Source organism: Cherax quadricarinatus, chromosome 34 (assembly GCF_038502225.1).
Source record: "Cherax quadricarinatus isolate ZL_2023a chromosome 34, ASM3850222v1, whole genome shotgun sequence".
In the NCBI taxonomy this organism is placed as follows: Eukaryota; Metazoa; Arthropoda; class Malacostraca; order Decapoda; family Parastacidae; genus Cherax; species Cherax quadricarinatus.
The window spans coordinates 13,686,675-13,697,708 of NC_091325.1; positions in this window are offsets into that span (position 1 = coordinate 13,686,675).

Below are 11,034 nucleotides of genomic sequence, written 5' to 3' on the forward strand. Positions count from 1 at the left end.
AAGCCTCACCTCCTACTGTCAACACTGCAGGAAGCCTCACCTCCTACTGTCTACACTGCAGGAAGCCTCACCTCCTACTGCCTACACTGCAGGAAGCCTCACCTCTTACTGTCTACACTGCAGCAAGCCTCAGCTCTTACTGTCAACACTGCAGGAAGCCTCACCTCCTACAGTCTACACTGCAGGAAGCCTCACCTCTTACTGTCAACACTGCAGGAAGCCTCACCTCTTACTGTCAACACTGCAGGAAGCCTCACCTCCTACTGTCAACACTGCAGGAAGCCTCACCTCCTACTGTCTACACTGCAGGAAGCCTCACCTCCTACTGTCTAAACTGCAGGAAGCCTCACCTCTTACTGTCTACACTGCAGGAAGCCTCACCTCCTACTGTCAACACTGCAGGAAGCCTCACCACTTACTGTCAACACTGCAGGAAGCCTCACCACTTACTGTCAACACTGCAGGAAGCCTCACCACTTACTGTCAACACTGCAGGAAGCCTCACCACTTACTGTCAACACTGCAGGAAGCCTCACCACTTACTGTCAACACTGCAGGAAGCCTCACCACTTACTGTCAACACTGCAGAAAGCCTCACCACTTACTGTCAACACTGCAGGAAGCCTCACCACTTACTGTCAACACTGCAGGAAGCCTCACCACTTACTGTCAACACTGCAGGAAGCCTCAGCACTTACTGTCAACACTGCAGGAAGCCTCACCACTTACTGTCAACACTGCAGGAAGCCTCACCACTTACTGTCAACACTGCAGGAAGCCTCACCACTTACTGTCAACACTGCAGGAAGCCTCACCTCCTACTGTCAACACTGCAGGAAGCCTCACCACTTACTGTCAACACTGCAGAAAGCCTCACCACTTACTGTCAACACTGCAGGAAGCCTCACCACTTACTGTCAACACTGCAGGAAGCCTCACCACTTACTGTCAACACTGCAGGAAGCCTCACCACTTACTGTCAACACTGCAGGAAGCCTCACCACTTACTGTCAACACTGCAGGAAGCCTCACCACTTACTGTCAACACTGCAGGAAGCCTCACCACTTACTGTCAACACTGCAGAAAGCCTCACCACTTACTGTCAACACTGCAGGAAGCCTCACCACTTACTGTCAACACTGCAGGAAGCCTCACCACTTACTGTCAACACTGCAGGAAGCCTCACCACTTACTGTCAACACTGCAGGAAGCTCCAACACCCGTACAAAGCTCCAACACGTCTGCTCTCTGCAGCAGTCACAGGTTAATCTGAAGGAGCGGAAAAATCGATAACCGGTTCTTAGGGTCGACGCTTCCGTACGGTACACGTACAGTACGAAAAATAGTACGGGGCACCGGTATTCGTTAGCATGTATTGATCCTGTGGTGACGTTGCAGTGAAAATTTGGTTTTGATATATTTTTTTAATTGTTTCAGTTTTATAGGTTGCCCCTTTTTTTGTATAGAAATTCGAGGCGATTTTTGGTTACGTTGATCTGTGTGACATATGGGGTGAGCGCTAAACCCGGGTGGGTGGGGAGGTTTTTATAATTCACCCGTGTTACCTGTCCAACAGAAAATCGTCTGTGTTGTTCCAGGGACATAGAAGTGTTTACCTGGAGTTTACCTGGAGAGAGTTCCGGGGGTCAACGCCCCCGCGGCCCGGTCTGAGACCAGGCCTCCTGGTGGATCAGAGCCTGATCAACCAGGCTGTTGCTGCTGGCTGCACGCAAACCAACATACGAGCCACAGCCCGGCTGATCCGGAACTGACTTTAGGTGCTTGTCCAGTGCCAGCTTGAAGACTGCCAGGGGTCTGTTGGTAATCCCCCTTATGTGTGCTGGGAGGGAGTTGAACAGTCTCGGGCCCCTGACACTTATTGTATGGTCTCTTAACGTGCTAGTGACACCCCTGCTTTTCATTGGGGGGATGGTGCATCGTCTGCCAAGTCTTTTGCTTTCGTAGTGGGTGATTTTCGTGTGCAAGTTCGGTACTAGTCCCTCTAGGATTTTCCAGGTGTATATAATCATGTATCTCTCCCTCCTGCGTTCCAGGGAATACAGGTTTAGGAACCTCAAGCGCTCCCAATAATTGAGGTGTTTTATCTCCGTTATGCGCGCCGTGAAAGTTCTCTGTACATTTTCTAGGTCGGCAATTTCACCTGCCTTGAAAGGTGCTGTTAGTGTGCAGCAATATTCCAGCCTAGATAGAACAAGTGACCTGAAGAGTGTCATCATGGGCTTGGCCTCCCTAGTTTTGAAGGTTCTCATTATCCATCCTGTCATTTTTCTAGCAGATGCGATTGATACAATGTTATGGTCCTTGAAGGTGAGATCCTCCGACATGATCACTCCCAGGTCTTTGACGTTGGTGTTTCGCTCTATTTTGTGGCCAGAATTTGTTTTGTACTCTGATGAAGATTTAATTTCTTCATGTTTACCATATCTGAGTAATTGAAATTTCTCATCGTTGAACTTCATATTGTTTTCTGCAGCCCACTGAAAGATTTGGTTGATGTCTGCCTGGAGCTTTGCAGTGTCTGCAATGGAAGACACTGTCATGCAGATTCGGGTGTCATCTGCAAAGGAAGACACGGTGCTGTGGCTGACATCCTTGTCTATGTCGGATATAAGGATGAGGAACAAGATGGGAGCGAGTACTGTGCCTTGTGGAACAGAGCTTTTCACCGTAGCTGCCTCGGACTTTACTCTGTTGACGACTACTCTCTGTGTTCTGTTAATGAGGAAATTATAGATCCATCGACCGACTTTTCCTGTTATTCCTTTAGCACGCATTTTGTGCGCTATTACGCCATGGTCACACTTGTCGAAGGCTTTTGCAAAGTCTGTATATATTACATCTGCATTCTTTTTGTCTTCTAGTGCATTTAGGACCTTGTCGTAGTGGTCCAATAGTTGAGACAGACAGGAGCGACCTGTTCTAAACCCATGTTGCCCTGGGTTGTGTAACTGATGGGTTTCTAGATGCGTGGTGATCTTGCTTCTTAGGACCCTTTCAAAGATTTTTATGATATGGGATGTTAGTGCTATTGGTCTGTAGTTCTTTGCTGTTGCTTTACTGCCCCCTTTGTGGAGTGGGGCTATGTCTGTTGTTTTTAGTAACTGTGGGACGACCCCCGTGTCCATGCTCCCTCTCCATAGGATGGAAAAGGCTCGTGATAGGGGCTTCTTGCAGTTCTTGATGAACACAGAGTTCCATGAGTCTGGCCCTGGGGCAGAGTGCATGGGCATGTCATTTATCGCCTGTTCGAAGTCATTTGGCGTCAGGATAACATCGGATAGGCTTGTGTTAATCAAATTTTGTGGCTCTCTCATAAAAAATTCATTTTGATCTTCGACTCTCAGTCTGGTTAGCGGCTTGCTAAAAACTGAGTCATATTGGGACTTGAGTAGCTCACTCATTTCCTTGTTGTCATCTGTGTAGGACCCATCTTGTTTAAGTAGGGGCCCAATACTGGACGTTGTTCTCGATTTTGATTTGGCATAGGAGAAGAAATACTTTGGGTTTCTTTCGATTTCATTTATGGCTTTTAGTTCTTCCCGCGATTCCTGACTCCTAAAGGATTCTTTTAGCTTAAGTTCGATGCTTGCTATTTCTCTGACCAGTGTCTCCCTACGCATTTCAGATATATTGACCTCTTTTAGCCGCTCTGTTATTCTTTTCCGTCGCCTGTAAAGGGAGCGCCTGTCTCTTTCTGTTTTACATCTACTCCTCCTTTTTCTTAGAGGAATAAGCCTTGTGCATACATCGAGTGCTACCGAGTTAATCTGTTCTAGGCATAAGTTGGGGTCTGTGTTGCTTAGTATATCTTCCCAGCTTATATCGGTTAGGACTTGGTTTACTTGGTCCCACTTTATGTTTTTGTTATTGAAGTTGAATTTGGTGAATGACTTTGAATTAGGAACCCCACAGGGAGGTGTGCTCAGTCCCACACTGTTCAATATTCTAATTAATGCATTACTTAATGCTATGCCTAGTCAGCCCCATCATTATGTGATTAGTTTTGCTGATGACATAATGATTCACACCACCGGATTCTCCAACACCCAAAACATTCTTAATCATGTACTAGCCTCGTGTCAGGACCTGGGGTTGATAATCTCTACTGATAAAACAAAGATACTCAATAGACGTCCTCCTCGACAGAGAGGCACAGTTCGTCAGATCCAATTGCATGATGGGTCTCTTCTAGAATATGTAAGAAGATACAGGTATCTAGGCTTTGAGGTTCCACTACTTGGACCTGTTGTAACAAGACTTTGTCGCCAATACAAAGAAAGACTAAGAGCACTTAGAGTTGTGGCAGGGCTTCACCCCAGGTATGGTGCTAATGTTAAAATTGTGAAAATGATGTATCTTGCTTATATTAGATCATTGGTTGATTATGCTGCGCCACTACTTGCTCTTGTGTCTGACTGGAAGCTTGGAGGGCTGGAAAAACCGCAGAACGAAGCAATGAGGATCATTTTAGGATGCCCTCGTACTGCCAAAATTATAAATATGCAAAAAGAACTTGATATTCCAAGCATCAGAGATCGTGTTACTGAAAGAAATATCCTAATTGGGGTTAATATGCTCAGGCAAGCTCATTCAAACCCCTGCACAGAAGCCCTCCAAACTTTCCTCAGCACTGGTGAACACTCCTCTAGATGGATCGAAAAAACTGGAACCGACCTCCGCATGAATCAGATACATGATCTATGTCAGGTAAGGCAACAGCGGCACTTCTCCACTCCATGGAATATTACCCTATTCCAAACTACCATTCCTCCATTTCCCCCCAAACTACTTCTTAAATCACAACCAAAACTTCGCCTTGAAGCCAAACATGAGGCCTTAAGCTGTGTTGATAACTTAGTCACACAGCACACACTCTCGCAAATTATTTACGTTGATGGTTCTGTTCACCAATCCACTGGTGCAGCTGGTAGTGCTGCTGTTGTCGTACAGAGTGATGGCTCTCTTAAAGAAATTGGAGCACGCATCAATAATTGGGCCTCTACCCTTCAGACAGAACTGTTTGCCATACTCCTTGCACTGAAATGCATCTATGTATCAAAGATTGACAGTTTAATTGTAACTGGTTCTCTGTCATCCATAAATGCTCTCAACTCATTAAGCATAAATTGTGGCATGCTTGTGTCAGAAGCCAGACAGGTATGGTAGGATTGTGGACAGTGGAGTCAGAGTGCACATGCTGTGGATTCCATCTCACATTGGTCTTCATATGCATGATAGAACTGATAAATTGGCTAAGCTGTATGCTTTCAAAGAGGGAGTAGATTACAATCTTGATAAATTAGACACATGTTCAACTCTTGGGTATCTTTATTGAAGAAACGTTTCGCCACACAGTGGCTTCATCAGTCCATACGTAGGAGAAACTTGAAGAACAGGAGAAGAATGAGGTAATCAGTCCCTCAACCTTGAGTCGATGTGTTCAGTCCATCAATCTTGAATAGAATACGGCATATCAGCGGAGAAGCAGCTTATAAACCGTATGGCAGGAGAGGTGCAGCAGTCAGATGTCGTGTCACATTTGTTCAATGTGGAAGTAGGTCGTGCCCGAGAATTAAGCAAGCGAAGAATTCCTAAGTATTAAGATCCCAAGAAGTTGCAGTGTCTGACAGATTTGTAGATGAATGGTTCAGAGAACCGACATGTTGATAAATTAGACACATGTGCAACTCTTGGGTATCTTTATTGAGGAAACGTTTCGCCACACAGTGGCTTCATCAGTCCATACGTGGGAGAAACTTGAAGAACAGGAGAAGAATGAGGTAATCAGTCCCTCAACCTTGAGTCGATGTGTTCAGTCCATCAATCTTGAATAGAATACGGCATATCAGCGGAGAAGCAGCTTATAAACCGTATGGCAGGAGAGGTGCAGCAGTCATAGGTCGTGTCACATTTGTTCAATGTGGAAGTAGGTCGTGCCCGAGAATTAGGCAAGCGAAGAATTCCTAAGTATTAAGATCTCAAGAAGTTGCAGTGTCTGACAGATTTGTAGATGAATGGTTCAGTATTTTATCCACAGTGGTATATTACAGACCATTCTGGAGAAATACCCTGACTTTGCTAGCTGTAAATAAAGCATTACCACATATGTGCATGTGTGTGTGTGTGTGTACTCACCTATTTGTGGCTGCAGGGGTCGATTCACAGCTCCTGGCCCCGCCTCTTCGCTGATTGCTACTAGGTCCTCTCTCCCCCTGCCCCATGAGCTCTATCATACCTCGCCTTAAAACTATGTATGGTTCCTGCCTCCACTACATCACTTTCTAGGCTATTCCATGGCCTGACTACTCTATGACTGAAGAAATACTTCCTAACATCCCTTTGATTCATCTGAGTCTTCAACTTCCAATTGTGACCTCTTGTGTCTGTGTCCCATCTCTGGAACATCCCGTCTTTGTCCACCTCGTCTATTCCGCGCAGTATTTTATGTCGTTATCATGTCTCCCCTGACCCTCCTGTGTGTGGGTGTTTGTGTGTTTGTGTGTGTGTGTGTGTGTGTGTGTGTGTGTGTGTGTGTGTGTGTGTGTGCGCACTCACCTAGTTGAGATTGCAGGGGTCGAGTCCAAGCTCCTGTGTGTGTGTGCGTGTGTGTTTGTGTGTGTGTTTGTGTGTGCGTGTGTATGTGTATGAGTGTGCGTGTGTGTGTGTGTGTGTGTATGAGTGTGTGTATGAGTTTGTGTATGTGTGTGTGTACTCACCTAGTTGAGGTTGCGGGGGTCGAGTCCGAGCTCCTGTGTGTGTGTTTATGTGTGTACTCACCTAGTTGTACTCACCTAGTTGAGGTTGCGGGGGTCGAGTCCGAGCTCCTGGCCCCGCCTCTTCACTGATCGCTACTAGGTCACTCTCCCTGAGCCGTGAGCTTTATCATACCTCTGCTTAAAGCTATGTATGGATCCTGCCTCCACTACATCGCTTCCCAAACTATTCCACTTACTGAGTGTGTGTGTGTGTGTGTGTGTGTGTGTGTGTGTACTCACCTATTTGTGGTTGCAGGGGTCGAGTCTTAGCTCCTGGCCCCGCCTCTTCACCGGTTGCTACTAGGCCCTCTCTCCCCGCTCCATGAGCTTTATCAAACCTCGTCTTAAAACTGTGTATGGTTCCTGCCTCCACTACGTCATTTTCTAGGCTATTCCACTGCCTTACAACTCTATGACTGAAGAAATACTTCCTACTATCTCTCTCACTCATTTGTGTCTTCAACTTCCAATTGTGGCCTCTTGTTTCTGTGTCCCCTCCCTGGAACATCCTGTCTTTGTCCACCTTGTCTATTCCACGCAGTATTTTATATGTCGTTATCATGTCTCCCCTGACCCTCCTGTCTTCCAGTGTCGTCAGGCCGATTTCCCTTAATCTTTCTTCATAGGACATTCCCCTTAGCTCTGGAACTAACCTTGTGGCAAACCTTTGTACTTTCTTTAGTTTCTTGACGTGCTTTATCAAGTGCGGGTTCCAAACAGGTGCTGCATACTCCAGTATGGGCCTGACATACACGGTGTACAGTGTCTTGAACGATTCCTTACTAAGGTATCGGAATGCTGTTCTCAGGTTTGCCAGGCGCCCATATGCTGCAGCAGTTATCTGATTGATGTGTGCTTCCGGAGACATGCTCGGTGTTATACTCACCCCAAGATCTTTCTCCTTGAGTGAGGTTTGCAGTCTTTGGCCTGTGTGTGTGTGTGTGTGACTCAACAATCAATATTTGCACCAATAACTCACTACAGTTGTGACCGGGTGTGGAAGTGTGAATTGCTCATTACTCTAAAATTTGTTCATGATTGTAGCCATGTATAAACGCAAGTAACCATTCTTACAGTATTCATTACCTTTGTAACTTGTGAGTTCAGTACCTTGTACCTAGTTCAGAATTCAAAACTTTGGGGCCCAGTCCCTGGACCCATTGTGTACCTCTATAATCTGTTAATACCTTTGTAACTTGTCATGATTGTGACTAGACCTACCTGGAGTTCATTACCTTTATAAATTGTGAATTAATTACCTCTGTAACTTGCTCAGCCATCAAAACTTTGAGGCCCAGTCCCTGGACCCATTATGTACCTCTGTAATCTTTTGACTACCGCCCACAGGATGGGTATGGGGTGCATAATAAACATATTAAACTAACTAAACTAACTGTCACATCCCCCGTGTTACTCTAATACCAGTGTTACCCACATCCCCATATTACCCACGTCCCCGTATCACCCACGTCCCCGTATCACCCATATCTCCGTGTCACCAATATTCAGCTTCCGCTTCACACACGGAGGGCCCGGGTTCGATTCCCGGCGGGTGGAAACATTTCGACACGTTTCCTTACACCTGTTGTCCTGTTCACCTAGCAGCAAATAGGTACCTGGGTGTTAGTCGACTGGTGTGGGTCGCATCCTGGGGGACAAGATTAAGGACCCCAATGGAAATAAGTTAGACAGTCCTCGATGACGCACTGACTTTCTTGGGTTATCCTGGGTGGCTAACCCTCCGGGGTTAAAAATCCGAACGAAATCTTATCTTAACATAAATAGGAACATGCAGCAGGCCTAATGGCCCATGCGAGGCAGGTCCAAGCCTCCAACCAGCCTAAGCCAATGACCCAACCTAGTCAGATCAGGTCACATTCACTTAAGGAAGGAGCACGGCATCAGAACCAGTGGCACAAGCTAGTCAGGTCCAACTCACACCCACTCATGTATTTATTTTACCTATTTTTAAAACTACACAACGTTTTAGCTTCTATAACGGTACTCGGGAGTTTGTTCCACTCATCTACAACTCAACACATCCCCGTCACCCACATCCCTGTATCACCCACATCCGTATCATTCACATCCGTGTCACCCACATCCCCGTGTTGCCCAGATCAGTATCACCCACTTGCTGTTACCCACATCCACAACCCCGTGTTACCCATACCGTACACAAATAACCCGCACATAAAAGAGAGAAGCTTACGACGACGTTTCGGTCCGACTTGGACCATTGAAACCATACCCCCGGCCGGGATTGAACCCGCGGTCATAGAGTCTCAAAACTCCAGCCCGTCGCGTTAGCCACTAGACCAGCTAGCCACAATAAGATTCATCCAACTAGGTATATTCCTACACCATAGGAAGGTTAGCACAGGCACCTCTGTGACCACAAATGCAAGTTTTTACAGACGAATCTCCAGCTAGCGTGGCCGTGACGAACTCTAGCTCAAGTCCCTTCACTGCCGTCAACATGACTCAAGAAATCGTAATGACACGATTGCAAACAAACCATACCCCCGGCCGGGATTGAACCCGCGGTCATAGGGTATGGTTTGTTTGCAATCGTGTCATTACGATTTCTTGAGTCATGTTGACGGCAGTGAAGGGACTTGAGCTAGAGTTCGTCACGGCCACGCTAGCTGGAGATTCGTCTGTAAAAACTTGCATTTGTGGTCACAGAGGTGCCTGTGCTAACCTTCCTATGGTGTAGGAATATACCTAGTTGGATAAATCTTACTGTGGCTAGCTGGTCTAGTGGCTAACGCGACGGGCTGGAGTTTTGAGACTATGACCGCGGGTTCAATCCCGGCCGGGGGTATGGTTTGTTTGCAATCATGTCATTACGATTTCTTGAGTCATCTTGGACCATTGACAAAGTCAATGGTCCAAGTCGGACCGAAACGTCGTCGTAAGCTTCTCTCTTTTATGTGCGGGTTATTTGTGTATCGTTCCAGTCACGGTATTGTGCCTTTTTGTTATTTACCCATACCGCCGTGTCACTGACATCCGTCACTCATCCGTGTCCCTGACATCCGTCACTCATCCGTGTCACTGAAATCCGTCACTCACTCATCCGCGTCACTGACATCCGTCACTCACTCATCCGTGTCACTGACATCAGTCACTCATCCGTGTCCCTGACATTCGTTACTCATCTATGTCCGTGACATCCGTCACTGACATCCGTGTCACTGACATCAGTTGCACCTCGGAGATGGGTAGGATTTTAGGAACACTTGGTGGCAACAGTAACCCTCCTTGATAAATTAGACATGTGCAACACTTGGGTACCGTTTATGAGGAAACGTTTCGCCACACAGTGGCACTGTGTTCTCACTTCTGTGACACTAGATTATAATTAGTCATGGGGGAGCGTTAAACCCATAGGATTATACAGCGCATGGGGGGGATAGAAGGTATTCTGGTTCTGTTCAGGGAACTGGAGCACAGATCCAATTTCCTAGATCAAAAGTCCTCACCAGCGTCAAGGAATCTCCTTTGAGGGGACACTATTTAGAAATTTGTACCACTCATCTACAAATGAGACTAATACAATACTTCCTTATACGCTTTCTAAATCTCAAGATGTCTAACGTCATCCATTGTTGCGAGTCACGTCTGGCTGGATTAGGTATTTTTAGCATTTTATACATCATTCATTCTAGTTTTTCATTTGTACACCTCAATCATTCTTTCTAATTCTACACCTTTCAAGAGTGCGCATTCAGTGCCTTCAGCATATCTTTAAAGGAAAGGTTTTTGATACACGTGATCAACTTTATCATCCATCTTTGTAGATTTTCCTGCACAAAAATGTCCAGTCTGTAATATGGAGGCCATAACTGAATAGCATAATTCAATTGTGGCAAATAAAGTTGGGAGGATCTATATAGTAAGATAGGCTGGTAACTTCGTAGGTATGTTAGCATTTAGTACATTCACTGAGAAGTTTCTAATGTGTACTCTCATGCCACGATACTGGAATTTTTCAAGCTTTACAGACTGAAGCAGCTCATGTGATAACGATTTTGTAAACTGCAAAACACTGTATTTACTATTCTGTAGCAATTTATGTTTCTGGACTCTAGGAAACTGTCTGGAAACAGAGATAAACTTAACTCAACCAGATGAACCTCACATACAGCCTATAGACACAGCCAACAAATTTAATGTTTTCTTCTCTACTGTAGGATCAAAGCTAGCAAGTAAAATTCCTAGCTCAAATACCTCACTGGCAACTACCCACTC